The 20,919-nt window shown below is 35.6% G+C and overlaps 1 protein-coding gene across 6 annotated transcripts in view; it reads right to left on the reverse strand.

Annotated features, from left to right (window-relative positions):
• The window catches only part of LOC105224248 (synaptotagmin-7), a 566,903-nt gene that overhangs the window by 388,133 nt on the left and 157,851 nt on the right, over nt 1–20,919 (reverse strand). The window contains exons 7-8 of one of the 6 annotated variants that reach the window (XM_049460408.1): nt 5,207–7,610; nt 4,925–5,107 (exon numbers count right to left, since the gene is read on the reverse strand). The exons of the other annotated variants lie outside the window; for them this stretch is intronic. The gene's annotated coding sequence lies outside the window, so the exon portion shown is untranslated. The remainder of the gene's footprint in view (nt 1–4,924; nt 5,108–5,206; nt 7,611–20,919) is intronic. 6 annotated transcript variants of the gene reach the window in all.

Here is a 20,919-nt window from a genome sequence, read left to right on the forward strand (position 1 = left end):
TTCCTCCGAGACGTCGTCAAGAAACTTTTGAATGATATTTGCGATTCTTTTTTTATGTAATCTCCTCTTCTTCCACCTCCTGACAGCTTCTGCAATAGTCGTTATAAGGCGATCCAAGTTTACTGGCTCAGTGAGCTGTTAGAACTCCTACTAGAGTTCTTATATCATTCCATTTATGTACATATTAACAGTCGACATATGCGGCCCTTATTCCATTCGTGCCATGATTGCCTATCAAGGATTGATTCCACAGAGACTTAGCTAAGCTCCTAACATATTTTTCGATTAGATCTCTGTAAGTCGCAAGAGACATAAATTCCCACTTTTCCGGAGTCTAATTGTAAGGTGCTGTGCTGGCTAGTTCATCTGGTTCACAGTTCCCGGGAATATCACTATGTTCTGGAAACCACTGCAGGTTTATCATGAAATAGATCAACGGATTGTCTCAGCGCCGCCCGATTATTTCTATGTATAAATATATTCCTTGTTGTCAGAACAAGAAGGCTTTTCTGAATTTTGACGATTTTAGCATCAAGTTCTGCAGAAAGTGCCTGGCTAGCCGTTTCTCTGCCAGCTTAACTAGTGGCAATGAGCTTCCCTAAGCGTTAATCAGCCTGTTAATCACCATTCTTATACACGTGTATAGAGCTGTTGTTAATTTCTTTACCCTAGCGTACAAGCTTGATTTTCATAAAAACTTCCTGTCTAAAATTAGTCCCAAGTAGAATCCCTTATCTCATATTACTGCGGTACTGCAGGTTGCAGTAGTTACAGCCAAACCAGCTTTACAACGCACGGGGCCACAGTTCATGAAGACTTGGAACAAAAAAGTGCTGTGAGCATAAATGCGAAAAGAGAAGAAGAACTTCTTCGCTCTCCTGTGCAGGTGACCTGAGGAAAAAAGAGGTGAAACGGCTGGCTTGGGCTAGAGACGAGGTGAAGAACGTCCGGACACACTTCCCCACTCGTAATTGGAGTATTGCCTCGGACGCAGCGTATGCTAATCGCATTGAAGAGCATATTGCAGGAAAGAAGCAGCGCTCAACGGAAAGAGAAGCTAAGAAAGCCTCGAAAAGGAAGAAGTGCAAAGCCGCAGTCGGGAAGTTAGACATCAAGCACGCCAACGACAAACCGGTAACGTCCAAGGCACCGGCGGCCAATGATATTGCAAAATGGCATTCGACTGTTGCGCTCATAGGCCGCAGTAACACGCTGGGACAAATGCCACAGGAGCGGTGGAAAGTAGTGGAAATGTAGCTATTGGAAGAACTCTTTTTAAGAATGTTTGCAGAACCGAGCACACTCATGCCATCATTTAAAGAAGCAAGATGTTTTAGCGGCGTCAAAATCTTAAAAAGCAACGACGACCCGACCATAACAGGGGTAAGGGCAGCGGTTAGAACACTTCTTAAACTGTGCGAGGGAACGAAGCAGGAGGTGGTGGACCGCGGCGGTATTTCATCTATGCCAAAAGCAAAGATAACCATTCCTCGCATTGTGGACCCGGAACATGCTCTGAGACTGCTGTATCGTCAGATTCTGAAATTGCCCATTAGCGACTAGAGGGTGTTAAGCGTGGCAAAATTCATCAGCGATGATGGAGGCCAAAGATAAATCATCCAGCTCAATAAGGTGGCCGAGGATCTTCTGTACGTGAGGTTCGGGGAGATGGCTGAAGTAGAAAAGGATCTTAGTATAGAAGAGATCATGGCAACTTCACTTTTCCTAGAGGAGGTGGAGAGAGAACCCAGTCGGCATTCTGATGGTCCAAAACCAAGAGCTGAGAATACTCCAAGTGAACTTCCACAAAAGTAATATCGCCTCTACCGAGGTTCTTCTCAATTTAGAGAAGGGCGGCTTCGACGTAGCTTAAGTCCAGAAAACATGGATTACATTTGGCAACGTGGTCGCTGGGCTGAAGTCACAAAACTTTACGACACCCCGAGTGTATTAAACCAGGTAAAATCGGCGATATTGGTGAAGAAAAGTCTAAATTCCCATACTGATTACAGTCGGTCCAAGGATGATATAACGGTTGTGGCCATGAAGGGTGCCAAGGATGAGACTTTACTACTTACATCCTGCTACATGCCAAATGATTGTAAGACGTCAATAGCAGAGCTCTAAAGGCTTGCGGTTACATCCAGCAGAAGGAAGGGCGTGACTGTATATAGGAATGCCTTAAATGCAGGTTTTCAATACGCATGCCCTACGCTGCGACTCAATCACAAAACGAAACCCCCGTGGTGGAACAAAGAGCTTGGGTCTCAAAGGCACAACGTACGGGAATGCTTCAACTGGGCCCAGCTAGCAGAATGCGAGGACTGCTGGACTATAAGAAGTTAGTGCTCAGATCAAAATTAGAATCTTGGAAAACCTTTTTCAGTGGATTTAAAAAGATTCAGGAGGTTGCGAGACTTAGGAAACTATTATCCAAAAGTCCTGCTTCGTTCGCTCTAATTCGCAAAAGTAGCGTAGAGTGGACGGAAAACTGCCAGGAATCATTGAAAGACCTAGTCGGGGTGCACTTTCCAGGCTGTAAGGACGAGGTAAGTCCTAGCTACGAAGGGAGTGGTGCAGTAAACTTTCCCGAACACATCTTTACTGAGAAGAAAATATAATGGGCAATCCGCCCATTCACCCATACAAATCTCCCGGTACTGACGGAATCATCCCAGCGATGCAGCAAAATGCGTTCTGTCTATTTGTGCAATGGCTAAAGGCGAGTTTTGGGGATGCTTGAAGTTCAGCTATGTGCCGCACCCATGGAGAAAGGCTAGGGTAGTTTTTATACCGAAGACAGGTAGGAAAAACCCAACCTACTCAAAAGTGTTTAGGCCTATATGCTTAACTTCCTTCCTGTTGAAAACGCTAGACAAAGCCTTGGACGCGGACGTTAGGGCCACAGCGCCTTTTAGAAGCTTGTTCGAAGCAACACGCATATACGAAGGGTAGGTCAATAGAGACTGCACACCATACACCAGTATTTAATATCTTGAATATTAGAGCATTCCTGGGCATTTCTGGAGCGTGCAACAACGTCTCTACGGAATCTTGTATTATGAACAGGCATTTGACCTCTAGACGGATACGAGCAGAATGGGACGACTCTAAAATTACCAAGGAAGTCTGTAAAGGCACGCCTCTAGGTGGAGTGCTATCTCCGCTTCTATGGACACTAGTGGTGAATAAACTGCTAAGGAACCTGGAAGACAAAACACCTAAGATAGTGGCTTATGCGGACGGCATTGCCATATTAAAAACAGGAAGATGTCTACAGACCATTAGCAGTATTATGGCTACCACTCTCCATACAGTCCAGAAATGGTTATCGCAATCGGGTCGGTGTTTGAACCCGGGAAAAATGGCTGTGCTTGTGTTTACGAAAAACCACAAAGTCCTCTATGGAGTTTCCCTTCTATAAATGCGTAAGACACAACTCTCTCTCAAGGATCGCACCAGGTACCTTGGGGTAGTCTTGGACAGCAAACGGTTGTGGAAGCACAACGTGGAAGAAACAGCCTGGAGACTCTCTCCCTCTCTCATGCACTGGTGCTACAAAGCTATAGTTAGACTAATTCTGCTCTGCGATACAGTAGTATAGTGGACAGGCGTACGAAAATCCATCTACCGGAAGTTAATGGAAAGGGTTCCAACGGTGGCTCTTCAACTGGTACTAAGCACGCCACCTATAGAAATCTTCTCTGAAAACTGCGCAGAAAAATCAGCAGGATGATTACTGGCTGCAAGAGAATTTACATTTAAAACCTTCGGGCATAGCTGGGTGGGTAATGGCGGTTAGGCAAACACCGACTACATGACCCCACTTTTCAACTGGGAAAGAAAGTTCGAAGTAAACATAGAAAAAGATGCCTGGCATAACGGTATATTTGCTACACGCAGCACTCAAAAAATCTTAACTGATGGCTCGAAATTGGGCGATGGAGTTGGTGCGGGAATATACTGTCCAGAATTAGGCATAAGGCAACCTTTTAAATTGTTGCACCAATGCCGTATATTTCAGGCTGAGGTCTTTACTATTGCGAAAGCCGCGGAGTTGGCCTCTAATACATCTGCAGGCTAATCCGAAGTCAACATCTACGTAGCAATCAATACAGTAAACTCATATCGCATATCGGTCAGAAGTGTCTGGTAGCAGGACAGCAGTAAAAAGTGTTGCCAAAAGTAAGCAACCTCACTTCTACGGCGTCAGGTCACAAAAGCATGGAGGGCAATGAAATAGCATACTAGCAGGAATGGTGTGGGGCTGATATCCGAGAACTTGATCAACTTTTGGAAACCCACGCATTGTCTATACGAGGATCTTAATAAAAGCGTGGTAAAGAAAATAAAATCGCGATGGAACGATCTACCAGGGTATAAAACTGCAAAAGTCAGATAGATCGGATCGGTAGTACACAAAATTGTTATTGGCACTCGATTGAAGAGACGTTAGGAAGATGATGGGAATACTAACTGGTCACTTACTGGTGGCGACACACGCCCGCAGGATGGGGCTTACAGATCGAGAAGACTGCAGAAATGTCTAGAGCAGGACACCAAGTAAACAATTGAGCATCTCTTGTGCACTTGTCCCGCATTGGGAATACTACACTGTAAGCATCTAGGGTCCCAAAATATGATACACTAGAAGAGGTATCAGTAGTGAGACAGTGGAGTCTGTTAAAATTCGTGTCAAGTAAAGTCCTCTTGGACTTAGCAAGTAAAATCCATCGGGAATCGCAAAGGACCAAACTGGTCGATGCGTGGCTTATTTGCCTACCAGATTAACCTAAACTAACCCAAGCTATTTTATTTATGGTGCTTGTGACATGAGTGTAATGTCTAATACCTGCTGCCGGGTTTCTTGTTATGTTAAATAACAAAAGGCAAGTGCCTAGTAAGTAATTAAAAAGCAACTCACTCTTTAAGTTGATATCCATTCTGCCGTGATGCTAGTACAGTCAAGAAGCTGGATGCTTCGATATCCTGTACCAGCTCTTTCATCAGCTGCAATGGTACTTCTTTTTCTTCAAACGGCATATAACATAACACCAGTTGATATTTGCTACTGCCCATCTCCCAGCTTACTGCTGTGGTGCTATAGCTATGTAAGATGAAAACATTGAGTTTTTTATTAGCCATTGTACATGTCCGTTTATAATTTAGAATCTGTCTGCATTCTCAGACCCAAAAGAACACTCACCTCGCTCAGTATTTCCCACGTCACTCAAGGACTCCATTAGATCTTCTTCGACTTCACAATCCATTTGCGATGCCAACTGGTCTACTGTATCGGCGTCCAACTTGTAGGTCGTGAACTTACCCTCTATGAACCCGTAGTTAATCTCTTCGCCACTTTTCGTCAGCGGCTCTATACATGTATTTTGCCTTTGGCTCGTTTTGTCTTCACACGAGATTCTGCTTCATCCTCCAGTCGGCATATCTGGGTTCCAAGTTCTGATGAGCTGCATTATCTGGTTTGCCTGTGATGGTGTATCTGGGATCCATGCCCTTGCTCTTAGTCGGGATGTGATATTCTTCCTAACTACCGCTATTAGCTTGACTCAGGGGTACACCTATCCAACCCTGGCTATTGATTTGGCCCTGGTTTCCTTAATAGCACTTCTAACGCCAGAAGAGTTCTTCCTTCAGGATCTCCCTCATCTAGTTTACCGTACCGTGCCTCATTAGAAAATGATTTTGCTGGCGTCATGACTTTAGTCTTCAGTGGTTTGGTTGACGGCTTAGCTTTTTCAGCTGACTTCTGTCAGCCAGGGGTATGGGCTCAAGCTTAAAATTTGGCAAGACTGTTCATATTCAATGGCTTCTTGGAGCCCCTTGGTTAGCTTTTTCTTGGTCGGCGGTTGCAGCTGCACTTTTCTCAGCATGTAGGCAACACATCGCTCCTCCGCATACCTTGCCTTCGCTGGGTCTTCGTCTTTAAAACTTGTCCATTCTCTGACAGAGGAACTACTAGCAGTTTTACACATATTCCTTCTCCCCTTGCTTAGCAGCCAACGTTTGACTACTGGGTTTGGTACTGTTAGCCTTGATCTGTTCATTTCCTTGAGCCACCCTTGGTTTTAATGCCCTTGCTAGTGCCAGCCTTTGCGCCCTGATCAAGCTGATCTTCGCTTCAGACTTTGCGTTGGCTGTTATCGTGACAAACACTGCTCTCTTGGGAAAACAAATAGCTCCCTCCGACTTTTCACAGGAGGCCTAGAATTTTCTATTTTGTTCTATTTTTGATTTGGCTCATATTTTAAAACCAGGAGAGTAGGGAATATTATGTTCGCTTACACAAAGCCGGATCCTAGCCGGCTAGCTGAGACACATGTCGCATGACACCTTGATGTAGTTCTTTTTGTATCCCAACCAAACTAAAACTCCTTATCTGTGCTATTGAGGAACAACGAACACGCAGGTAGGAAGTCCCAGACTTAGCTAGATACTTCATTACTACAACAGGTACGAACTGTTTCCTGTGAAGTCGTGATACTGTGGTTCAGTAGGACGTTTTGTCGACCTTTGGAGACCTTTAAATGTATATATGTATATAATACATACAAACGATTGAAATTAAGTTCTTCCATGAAAAACTTTTTTATTTGACAAAATATCTTCTCGAAATTTGCATTGGATTATTATCCAAGGTATCGCTACAATATTTGACGAAACTTTCCAGATCGGACTACTATTAGTATATATATACAAAACGGCCGATCAAAATCCTTTATTAAAACTCCGTTAGTCGGGAAGGGTATTTTAGCTAAGGTGCTACCGAAGCTAACGTTTTTCCTGTTGTTCTTTCATAAAATATTAGGTTGTCAAAAAAGTCTTGCGGTATCTTTATTGAATTTTTTTTTATTGAAATTGAAATGAATTTTTGATGACTCATGCCCAGCTCTTGACCGCTGCTACGGCTGCTACTATGCCGGTCTCTTTCGACCAATTTAGCGATTTTATCGCAATTTTCGACGACAGGCCTTCCGGAGCGTGGCGCATCTTCGACCACCTCTACACCAGAACGAAAACGTTGAAGCCATCGTTGTGCGGTGGAAATGGAAACTATATCGGGTCCATAAACTGCACAAATTTTATTTGCGGCTTGAGATGCATTTTTGCCTTTATCGTAGTACTGTAAAATATGTCGTATTTTCTCTTTATTTTGCTCCATGTTTGCGACGCTATAACTCACGAACGACTTAAAAGAAACGACAATCATCGATGCGACGAATAAAACTAGAACTACGCGCTTTCAGCGCCAAATAGCGAAAATACCGCAAGACTTTTTTGACAATAATCCCACTACTATTTTAAAGGCTAATGTTTGTTACTTCTTCACAACTAAATGGCTGGAGTGATTGTAATAAAATTTGATATGGTCTTAGTTTTCACCTAGATTAATATACATATAGGCTACGTCTTAGTGCGATAAAATATCCTATTGCCAAGGGAAAATCTCTAAAAATGAGTTCGCAGATAATTTATGGGAAACTTTGTAGACACGTTCACAAACAACGTTGTCCCGTAAGCATTATTTTTTATTTAAAAATTAAATACCTTTTATATGTCCGCGCAAGTTGCGTCGTCAAACGACTCCACCACTGTCAGAAAAAAAGACAAGTATTTTTTAAGTATTTTTTTTATTCCTATAAAATGTAAGTTGAATCTTCAGATTCAACTACATACATGCATATTAACATGCATAAATATATAATATGCATAAGCAAACAATGGTATTTTAAATTCCATAAAAATGAAATCAAATACCAATATTTGATATGTTTATTTAAGATATGCCGGGTCGTTGATGCTGAGGAATGTCAAGTCAGCACAACGGCTTCAAGTAAATTTAGCAAATAAGATTTTTATAAAGAATAAGATAATTAATAATAAACTAAACGGCAAGCCGCACAGTACAGAATTACCGGAGTTTTATTCAAAGATATATAATATCGTAATTGGCGCAGTCGGCTTTTGTAAGAACCAAGTTTTGGTTTGACCGCGACCGAAAATTGAACGCAAATAAAAATATGAAAAAAAGCATTAAAAGTAAAAAATAAATATAGAAACATTAATAACTTTCCGTGATAAACTTGAAAGGTGAAACAATTCTTCTTCAGCAAATAAAAATATGAAAAAAAGCATTAAAAGTAATAAATAAATATAGAAACCTTAATAACTTTCCGTGATCAAATTGAAAGGTGAAACAATTCTTATTCAGCAAATAAAAATATTTAAAAAATAAAAATTTAAAAAAATAAGCAAGAATTTGGAGTAAAAGTGAGGCAAGAATAACAACAACAGGGGTAGCAGCAAACTCAACAAAAACAGCAACAACATTAACAATAACAACGACACCAGTAACAGTAACAACAGTAACAACAAAACAACAACAAAACCAGCAGCACCAACAGCAAGGTAAAATAATATTCAACTAATAATTTAAGTAGTAGTTTTATTTGAAGTCATTACTTTCTTTGTAAAAAAAAAAAATAGTCAACGCAGAAATTATACTCACTAAATGTTTCAATCAATTCAAAAACAATAAAGTTAGAAAAAGAAACGAACAAACGAGAAAAGAAACAAGCTAACAGAGTTGCAATTGTTTTATAATTTTTGTTGCAAAAATAAAATAAAAATTAAAAATAAAAAATATGGCAAAGCAAATAGAAATGCTAACTCGATGCTTGGCATCTTTAACACAGATAGCTGCACAAAATGCAGCAATAAATCAACTTACAATTAGGCAAAGAGTCGAAAAAGACTTAAGATATGTATCTCCCTTTGAAGGCATTGTAAAAAAATTGCCATCTTTCATTGAAGCAGTTTACAGGGTACGAAGGGACTATGTAGGACAGGAAGAAATAGTATTCAGGGTTATTTATGATTTGAAAATTGGTGGATCAGCAAAAAATTTTTTGCAAATAAACCCACCTGAAAATTGGGAAAGTTGTAAAACTAAATTAAGGCAACATTATAGACCCACAAAAAATCAATTGATGATCACGAAAGAAATTTCGATTCTGAAAGTAAATAGTATAGCTGAATTAAGTAAAAGATTAAACGAAATCGTGGATGACATAACAGAATATAGTGCACTAAGCGAAAATGGTGACACTATGAGAAAAATTTTTTCAGGGATGCTAATTCAGCGAATAAAACAATTAGCATCAGGGACATTTGCATATACAGTGCAATCGGTCACATCATTAACGGAAATGGCGAATGAAATTTATAAATTTATTGGGTTGGATGAAGGCAATCTAAATCCTTATCTAAAATAAATAAAAAAAGGGGGAAACAACTTTCAAGCTAATACCAAAAATAATGGTGTTAACAACAAAAATTTTTATTCAGGACAATATCGTTCACAAAATCAAAATTTTTCTGAACAACAGTATCGTCCACAATCCAGACAACGTCAAATAAACCTTCATCGACAACAATCCAATCAAACAAGACAGCCTCGATGGCAAAATCGTACAAACTATTCAGAACAAGTTCGTACAAATCAAAATCATTATAATTATTCACAACAGCAAAGAAATTCAGTAAATAGTAGACAACAAGTACAAAATAGGGGACCAGAACCCATGGACGTGGACACAATGAGTAGGAAAGGTGATCCACAAGAATCAAACACGAACGAGGAGTTTTTTGCAAATTAGCCTCGGATTCATCAAACAAAATTATAATAATATTAACATTTTTTGAGAAAAAATTTTATGCTTTGATCGACCCAGGTTCAACCATAAGTATAATGAAAAAATCGAGTTTCGAAAAATTTAAATTACCAGTGCTTGAAAGTGAAAGCACTTTGGTGAATACTTTAAATGGGATAATTAAAACGCCAAATGTTAAGGTAAAAAGCCCTTGTCCCAAAGAATTTAAATACCCGGAAAATGCAAAAATGAGATGGTTATTAATGGATTTTAATAAACCATATGATTTGTTAATAGGAAATGATTTCCTTTTTAAAAATGTTAAAACCATTGATATCGAAAAAATGACAATAATTTTGAAAAATTGTGTGAATCTTCCATTCTATATGAAAACTATGCAAGAGCAAGTTTATTCATTAGATATAAGTGAAGTAAAGAACATCAACCTCGATCATTTAAAATCAAATGAGAAAAAGGAAATCGAAAAATTATTAAAGCATTTCAATAAACTTAACTATAAAGAAGGGGACACACTCACAAATGCAAAAGCAGTTGTTCATGAAATTAAAACAGTTACGGATCAACAAATAAACTCAAGAATTTATAGATTACCTCCAAAACATGAAGAAGAAGTAAAAAGACAAATTTCTAAATTAGAAGAGCAAGGGATAATAAGAAAAAGTCACAGTAGATATAGCTCACCTATTCTAATAATACCGGAAAAGATAGATAAGTCAGGAATACAAAAATTCAGGCTAGTGGTTGATTATAGGAGGTTAAACCAATTGACTGTAGACGATAAGTATCCTCTACCGAATATCGATGGAATCTTAGATAAATTGGGCAAAGCACAGTACTTTAGCACTATAGATCTAGCAAAAGGTTACCACCAAATTTTAATGGCAGAAAGGGACATCCAGAAAACAGCTTTTGTCACTCCGGCAGGACTATATGAATACGTCCGAATGCCTTTCGGGTTGAAAAATGCCCCAGCTACTTTTCAGAGATTTATGAATGACATATTGAGGGAATATATAAATAAAATATGTATCGTATATTTAGATGACATATTAATTTTTTCAACTTCATTAGAAGAGCACATAGACTCATTAAAAAAAATTTTTTTGAAACTACAAGAGAATAAATTAAAAATACAGGCAGATAAATGTAGTTTTCTTCAAAGAGAAACTATATTCCTAGGACACATTTTAACAAAAGAAGGCATCAAGCCTAATCCGGATAAAATTATAGCAATTCAAAAGCTACCAATACCAAAAACTGAGAAACAGTTAAAAGGATTTTTAGGAGCAACGGGCTATTATCGAAAATTCATAAAAGATTATTCTAAAATAGCTTACCCCATGATAAAATATTTGAAAAAGGGCAAAAAAATAAACGCTAAAGATCCACAATATATTGAAAGCTTTGAAAATTTAAAAGCACTCATTTCATCTCACCCAACTCTCAAATTCCCAGAGTACGACAAAGAATTCAGTATCACAACTGATGCTAGTGACTATGCTATTGGAGCAGTGCTTTCACAGCAAGGCCAACCAGTATGCTACATTTCAAGAACTCTAAATAATCATGAGCAAAAATATTCAACTACAGACAAAGAATTTTTAGCGGTAATTTTCTCTATTACATATTTTCGACCATATATAAATGGCAATAAATTTAAAATAATAACTGATCACTGTCCGATCAAATATCTTGTTAATTAATATAAAGGAAAATAATTTTCTCAACGCCATCAGAGATGGTTATTGAAATTGCAAGAATACAACTTTGAAATACAATATTTAAATGGAAAAAATAATGTTGTAGCTGATTTCTTGAGTCGAATTGAAAACTCACCAAAAATAAAAGAAGGTAACGACAATGAATCAAACTTAGCATTGTCGGAAACAATTCATTCAGCAGATGAAGAACTGCTTGAACACTTTCCAATTAAAAAAGAAATTGTAAATAAATATAAAATTCAAATTATATTAACATATAGACAAAAAGAGCAAATGCAAAGACTCCATGGAAGAAAAATAATTGAAATAAACCCAATGGATGAAAAAGAAGAGAACAAGGAAACATTAAAAAAATATATAAAAGGAAACGGAATAGTAGGAATATTTTCAGAAGTATCTGAAGCAGATTACCATAAAATACAAAAACTACTTATTGAAATGTTTGCTCAAGATAGAAGTTTAAAATTTATAAAATGCACAAAAAGAGCCTCAGAAATAGAAGAAGAAGAAGAATTACATAAGCAAATATCACTATACCATACAAAAGAATCTATGCATAGTGGCATAAATGAAACCTATAATACATTAAAAGATAAAATATATTTTCCAAAATTCAAAGAAGAAATACAATTGATAATAAATAATTGCCAAAAATGCCAACAAATCAAATACGATAGGAAACCCATTAAACCTAAATTTCACCTAACTGAAACTCCAACCAATAAAAATGAGATACTTCATGTAGATATATTTCATTTCAATAAGCAATCATTTGTTACAGTAATTGATAAATTAACAAAATTCGCAGCGGCTTACAGAATAACTGACAGAAACTGGAGAGCTAAAAAAACAATAATTATGGAACATTTTGCGAAATTCGGTAAACCTAAAAAAATTATTATGGATAATGAGTTTAGAGCAGAACAATTAATAAAATATTTAAATGACGAAAATGTAGAAGTCCACCACACAAAACCAAATAGCCATACACGAACATGCAGACATTGAGAGACTGCACTCAACCTTGTTGGAAAAACTAACAGGAATTGAGGATTCTAATCTTTCAACAGAAATGAGGATACAAATTGTTATATGCAACTATAACGATAGGTACCACTCAACTATCAAATGTTCTCCAAGGAACGCCAAAGAAAACATTTGTCCATCCATATTACAAGATAGAATAAATACAGTAAAACAGAAAACAATAGCCAAATTAAATCAAAACAGAGAAGAATATATAGAAAACAGACAAACAGGACCAATTAAAAACTACAAAAGAGTACGGCATAAAGATCAACCATATTTCAGAATATTTCCCTTACAAAACGTCCATCCGGCAAATGTAAAAAGACCAATGAAATTGGCAAACATAGAAAATCCAAATGAGAATGATGACGATTCATTCAGTCTAAGGGCATTTAATGGAGATAATAACATTTCATTTTTTTTTCTACATATATATACATGATTTTTTTTTACCCCAGTGGGTAAGGGGTCTTTCTAGAATATACCCATGGTAAGAGATGCCTGTCGTAAGAGGCGACTAAAATCCAATTTCATTTTTTTTAAATCAAAACTTAAAACGGTTATACATTTTTACTTTTACAGATGACGATAATAATTATTTTTTTAACAATAATCATATCATTGGTGACAGCACTTTTGCAAATTACACCAATAATAGAAGATGCGGGGTATACAATTATACAAACAGCGGACATAGAAATAGTTAACGAAATAAGTACAGTTATACATACTATAAATCCGAACAAGATAGCAGACGTAGTTGATCAGGTTAAAGAAAATATTGAAAAACTAAATATTGAAAATAAAGAAATTTTGTTTGATGAAATAAAAAATATAAAAGCAAAAATCATATCTATAACACCAAATATCAAAACGAGAAATAAAAGAGGCTTGATAAATATAGGAGGAATAGCATATAAATGGATGTTTGGAGTCATGGATGATGATGACAGACATGACTTTTTTAACCATTTAAAAATTATTGAAGAAAATGGCCATAATGGCATTGTAAATTTAAATAAACAAATAGAAATTAATGAACATTTAAATAGATCACTAAACTTATTAAAAGGAACTATAGACTCAGATAGGAAACAAATAATAAAAACTTTAAATATAATAAACAAAGAGGAAAATAGAATTCAAAGACAAATTTTGTATAATGATGAAATGAATAAACTAAAATTCATAGAAAGTAAAGTTCAAGAAATACAAAATAATATAGCGGCGGCTAAATACAATATGGTACATCCAAGTATGTTAACTAGGGAAGAAATTGAAAAATATGAGATTGATTTTTACAAACGAAAATTATCAAAAGTAGAAGTAGTAGTATACAGAAACGATACAATAATATTCGCAATTCAGATACCAAGAACATTTTTTCAAACTAAGATTCAATTAATAACCCCAATGCCAAATAGAAATAAATTACAGATTATTGAAAAAGAAAAATTCGTTATAAAAATTGGCGAAAACTATTTTGATTATGTAGAAAATAAAGCATTTAAAAATATAAAATTGAGTAAAAGCTGCATATTTTCAAATACTTGCGAATTTAAATATAATAACAAAACATCAATACAAGAAATAAGCGATGACACAATATTAATAAGAAATGCAAAAAATGATGTAATAAAACAAAACTATATAATCAAATTTGTAAATTGTAAAATGGAAATTTTAAAACAAGAATTTAAAAATAATAAAACAGAATATATTCATACAATTATATACCCTGCCGAAAAATTAAACCAAAGCTACACACCAAAATTAACATTCAATGATATTGCAATAAAAAATATAGAAAACATAAAAGAAATTGCAGAATTAAAATACCATAAAAATGTATCATATGGTATTAATATAACAATGATAATCATTGTAATGGTAGTAGTAGTATCCTAGTAATAATATTAAAGAAAAAAACAACAAAAATAAAAATTGTAAATACAAGAACTCAGGAGAGTTCAAACAGTAACGCTGGGGGAGTTGCGTCGTCAAACGACTCCACCACTGTCAAAAAAAAGACAAGTATTTTTTAAGTATTTTTTTTATTCCTATAAAATGTAAGTTGAATCTTCAGATTCAACTACATACATGCATATTAACATGCATAAATATATAATATGCATAAGCAAACAATGGTATTTTAAATTCCATAAAAATGAAATCAAATACCAATATTTGATATGTTTATTTAAGATATGCCGGGTCGTTGATGCTGAGGAATGTCAAGTCAGCACAACGGCTTCAAGTAAATTTAGCAAATAAGATTTTTATAAAGAATAAGATAATTAATAATAAACTAAACGGCAAGCCGCACAGTACGGAATTACCGGAGTTTTATTCAAAGATATATAATATCGTAATTCGCATTACGCCCGAACCACAGCACGGAAGGGCGGAAAAATTTGTACGGGTATTTCTTTAGTCCTGGAGAAGGTCCTAACGGCGGCTTTTTTGCAAAATCACCTTCGATTTCGCAATTCATGTCTATATTTATAACTCAAGAACGGTTAAACCGATTTTGATTAAAATTGGTGATGAGGTAGCTTGGAACCCCGGGACGGGTACAGACTACTTTCTATCGTTTTATGTTAAAATTCACAACAATTCATAAATAAAAAAATATTATATTTCAAAAGCACATGCTTATGTTCAATATTCATGTAAGATTCATTGTCACATTTTTTTCATCAAAAATGCAAAATAAAATCTTACGTCTACTTACAGGTTACAGTGGTTTTTGTTTACATACACATATACATACTATATATGAATTGTGATGATAGTTTAACTGAATAAGAAAGGGTTGAATCATAATTTGAGATGAGTACATAATAGCTGAGAAATATTCCTGAAGCGTTGCATAGAACAATGCCATGCGATCAAGTCTGTGTTTTCTTAAGTGCACTTGGAAAAATCCTCCGTCGTGATGATCATCAGAGCCTTCTTCGATTCAGCTTTTATATCCCCAATTGAGTCAAAACGGTGTCCTCGGAGAGCTGAGTAGCCAGAAGTGACACGATGGTAAACCAGGGGAATGCGGTGGTTGCGGGACGATAGTATTTGAAAATGTTGCGAAGTGGTGCCGAATAACCAATGCAGTATGAGATTGTTCTTCTTTGTTCAATAAATTCAGATATAATAAAAATCGAAGAATTCACTTTTAGAGCCTCACGAAACGACGCGTATCTCAAATACTAATTAATATTTTGACGTGAAATTTAGCATAGATGTCAGTAATAGTACTACCAACTTACAGAAAAAAATCTACCGATTCGAAAAACACGCAAAGTATAAATTAAAAATGATAAATGAAAATTGATCACAGTAGTATTTTAACCAATTATACACGATGATTTTCCGAAAGTTAAAGAACGCAAAAATCAGGAAGTTCGTTTTATAATAAATCAGTGTAGATTTCAGCATTAATTTTCTCTAGCACAAAGCATATTTAAGACTTGCCTTCATCCACCATATTGCACGCGTTTATGGCTTGCCTACCATGGGCGGCTCAAGTCCCTTCAATATTTATGAAGACCATCTGGACCGTCCAAATTAAATTTCGTTTCATTAATGGAATTCTTCGGCTCAAAATTTATATTTTTCATATACGGCAATTTTTATGATGACTTATCATATGACTATTAGTTGCCAGCTGCCCAATACGCAGTTTGCTTCTGTCATGAAAGATAAAATAACCACAGTTATTTGAATTTTTCAGAAAATTAGTTATTGTGTTACTATACCTCTTTACAGGAAAAAAATTGGGCAATTTTCATACCAGATTAGCTCTTTCCTTTAATCAATCCTTGTGAATTATCAGTTCCATTTGGCAATTTCCCAGAAATTCAAAAATAGTTATTTTTTGCGGCTTAAAATTTTATTTACGTATTGTACTTACTTTAGATTTTTTATCTCTGCTTTTTATGTTGACATAATATGATAAATAATTGATTTTATGTAATTTGCGACTTACTTCATTAGAAATAACGCTACTATGAATACGGAGCGAGTATGATTTTTTTTTAATGCTAAACCATAAAGTAATTTCAAGCAATAATTTCTAGACAGCGAGAACTTATTTATCATGCTGAACAGCGTAGTCGCGAGTAAGCAGCACGTCAGATGAAGTCCAAGCTAGAGAAACTTCACAAAAAGCTGAAATTGCAAACGTTCAGCGTGAAATAGAGCGTCGGTAAATATATTTACCAGAAGAATTAGCCACAAGCTCTTTAAAATTTGCGGAAAATGTGTGACGACATTGTGCGACTTTAAGCTTAGTATCCAGCTCTCAAGAAACGTAAAAACTTCATATAAAAAAAACGCTTAAGAAACGGTCAAGAAACTTTCCTGTGATAAATTTACTTGTGCTAGTATGCAGCTCTAAAGAAATCTAGTACTAATTTTTAATACTTTTTTTAATAAAATGTGAATATGGCAAACCTGGTTTTGCATAGAAACATCAAATCAACAATTGTTTCTTGAAGGAAATTCGAAGTAATCGTCAAATTCATCCGAAATTAGTTGAAATCAGTATTATGAAGTATATTCCATTTTGAAATGTTGTATAAAACCTACCAATCATCAACAACATTCCTTAAATCTCAATGAAAATATTTATGTTACCATACACATATGTACATGCATACATACTCGTATTACACACACAATTTATTTTCTTTGTTTATTTTCTCTCTCTTGCTCTTCTAATGTGGATCATTCACAATGCGTAAACAGCTGTCAAAATTACTTGGACAATTAATGTATTTTTTTTTCTTGAGCAATTACTTGAGAGATACCAACCTTTAGAATGGAATGAGCAAAGAACTGTGGTAAAATTCAACAAGAAAAGATGGTTTTCCAACTCGTGAGCACGCCACGTACATCTGGTCGTGTGAAAAACATGGCATTTCCAAATTTAGGCCACACACTATCCTTGTGTCCTGTTGATTGCCATCTCAAATGCAATTTTTACTTGAAACGGAATACGTTTGAACTGAAATGGCAAATCGTTAGAACTCAAAGGGATTCGTAGAATCAAGCATTCTGCCTTCTTGTATTCGATAGCTGCGTCACAATCTGTTGGGTTCAATTACACAGTTTCGGCGAAAGAACATTCCGAAACATAATAACGACAGATCCTACTTTGAAACGGAAATGATGCGGTGGTGGATAATTCCCGACGTCGTTTTCATTGTCAAGACGATCGATCGATTTGTATGAGCACAAGTCTCCCAGAATTTGATTTTGAATCTTTTAATTTAAGTCATTAACATCAGTATTTTTGGCAGCTAACATTGCGCGTGCACTTAAGGGGGTATTCTCATGTAATCACTTCGAAAAATCGTTTTTTTTTTTATATTTTGACAGTAAAACCTATTGAAAACATGCTGTGAAAAATTCAGACCGAAATTCATAGTATTTGATAAGTTACAGCTCAGTCGCCGACGTGTCGTAAGCGACTGTTTACCAGGCGCCATGACATTTCTGCAGCTGCTACGTTTCAAAACGCATTTTTCTCGAATCATCATTTTCTGAAACTGTCATGCTCCTAAAAAAAAAACAGTATTCAACCGATTGCTTTAAAATTTACATATGTTCTTTTACTCATTTATAGTTATCGTCCCTACTAGAACTGTTTATTTTCGAAAATATTTTCATATTTTTTTAAACTATTTTTAACGAAAAAAAGAGCAAGATTTTCGTCACTTTTTTTTGAAGTTCGACATTTTTTTTTAATGAAATTGATTATATTTGGTAGCAATGATAGCCGCAGAACTACTGAATAACAATCTATTCAATTTTTTTATTTCAGACAACATTGATGGGGACTATTTTGATTAAAAAAATATATATTAAAAATGTAAAAACCGAAAAAAAAAAAATTTTGTACTTTTAAAAATACAAATAAAAATATATTAAAAATTAAAATGATTGAATTTTGTTGTCGCATAAAAAAAATTTTCCTAAAAAGTGGTAAAATGTATGCGTTCACATGAGAATACCCCCTTAAGGAATCATAGTAACGATAATTCGTCCAATGTCCGAACATTCGTGATGAGTTCATCTTTCGTGGATTGATAAACGGCAGATGGAACTGATATCAAACCACCGGAAGTATCAACCGGAATTGATCCATTTCCAATTCTTAGTGTACACGATGTAAAATGTCTTCGGCAATGTCATTTTTGTTCGTATCCCACAATTGACGCGGATTTGAAGGCTGATATGTCGAAATGATTTCATTTGCATTCAAGAACAATAACCGCCATGTTGCTTCCTTTGGTGACGTACTTACAAACGTATTTTATCGATTTCACCAAACTGCAATACACAACATTGATATGAGTTTTGAATGTGAATTAGACAACAGTGCAGAATATAGTACGATCCATATGTTGTCAACTTCGATATTCACTACTCTAAGTTGTATGGTCGTCTGATGAGCGACGCCGATAGAGTGGATATCCATCATTTCCAGTTTCGATTTCCGAAAGAAAAGCACGTGGATAGTCTTTCGTGCATTTATTGTCAGACATAGAAACTGAAGTGAGATTCTAGTGTCCGCAAGGTCCATGAACCATATTGGTTTCCACTGCTTCGTATAATACTGGATCTTTCTTTATATCACGATTTTCAGAAATTATTTCATCAATTTGATCTGGTGTAACCACCATCCACCAAACAAAGAAGAATGTGTGCGTAAGACAAACCTCTCTTTTGCCACTCAACAGAGTACATCTAGCATCTAACAGCAACACATATACGTTGCTTCAAGATAAAGTCATCAAACATCGTAATTGTTGTTTGAAAAGTTGTGCTGTGATACTCGTATCATGACGATCGCTTACTGATTGATCGCAGTCCATAATTCCGCACGTATGTCATCGCATCCTGGGAGTACTCGGTCATGTGCCTTGAACTGCCAATGGATGTTGATGCCAAAAAGAACGCCGACTTACTATATAACAAATTTCAATCTGGTATTGATAACTTTGTGTGAAACACATAACGTTTTCACTGAATAATTTTCGATAATGTTTTTTTTTTTTGAAAAGCCAGAATAAAGAAAGCAAATGATAAATTTGAACGATTCAAATAATTGAAAAACAAAACAAAAAAAATTTTGTATGAAAAAAAGTTATTTTTTGGAGTTGCCCAATTTCACACGAAACGCATATGGTTTTTGTTATTTCTAAACCTTCCCCGATCCTCAGCGAAGAACCTCTGAAAATTTCCTCAAGATTGTTCAGCCGTTCTCGAGCATTAGCGTTACTAACAAGCAAACATTCATTCGTTTATATGGGGAATAAGAAAAGGGCTGTTTTTAGGGGTTTTCCGGCAATTGTTCGTAAAAACCATCTGTGAACCTCAACGAACACTTAGATAAAGAATTGGCCAAATTGGTCTAGGCGTTGTTGAGTTATGCGCTAAGCAACACATTCTCCGATTCATTTTTATATATAAGATAAGATTCGCGATAAAGCTGTGTTTTTTCAAAAAAGTACCGTAAGTAGGACTCTTTGGACATACTTGATAGTACGAATTCCGATCCCACATTTATGGAAAGCATTATAAATGCCGTTGAAATATGGGTCTATGAGTTTGGTATGCAAGCAAGTCAACAATCATCGTAATGGAATCCGTTTTCAGCCAGAAGAGATAAAACAAAATGAACTGAAGGAGCTGAAGGGCATCCAAAAGATTTAGAAAAGTGTTTCGACGACTGGAAAAATTGTAAGCATAAGTGCATAATTAAATATTTTTCGTTTTATTTACAATGTATAAATGTTTTTGGTATCGTATTGCATAAAATGATAAGTAGTAAATTTATGTAAGTAAGCTTAAGATTGAAAATTAAATTTTAATATAGAAGCAGACGGCAAGTCGCTCAGTAATGTAAAACGTGGGGTATTTATTCAATTAATAAGAATACGTATTCTACGTAACAGAAATATTTTCACTTTCAACTTCATGAATTGTCATGTTCTCACTGGACAATCGATAAAGAGAGCAGATTCTAACACACCAGTCGACATATAGATGGCGCCACCAGGGGGCGCTAGATTCCTGTTTACTTTGGAACGCACTTTGTTTTATTATAAAATTCTACAGCCCTACTCATTTTATCTGTTATGTTTAAGGGGTTATATACAGTTAGGATTTTCAAAAAATCGATTTTTTTGTTTTTACGTTTTCTTAATATATACCTACCTACATATACACATACAAAATTTTAAGTCGATCCGACGAATATTTTCGAAGTTATAGACACATTAGTGAAGGCGCGCCGACTACAAGTAAAGTGCTTTCAAAACTTTAAACTCGTTTTTCTCGAAACGGTGTTTTCAAAGTCGGTGAGCAAGATTTCTCAGAAACGGCTGAACCGATCGGTCTGAAATTTTTACATAAGCTTCTTAACTATATTTTTTAGTACTTAATCGAAGGATTTCCCCATCCGATGAAAA

Source organism: Bactrocera dorsalis, chromosome 6, assembly GCF_023373825.1.
Source record: "Bactrocera dorsalis isolate Fly_Bdor chromosome 6, ASM2337382v1, whole genome shotgun sequence".
Lineage (NCBI taxonomy): Eukaryota > Metazoa > Arthropoda > Insecta > Diptera > Tephritidae > Bactrocera > Bactrocera dorsalis.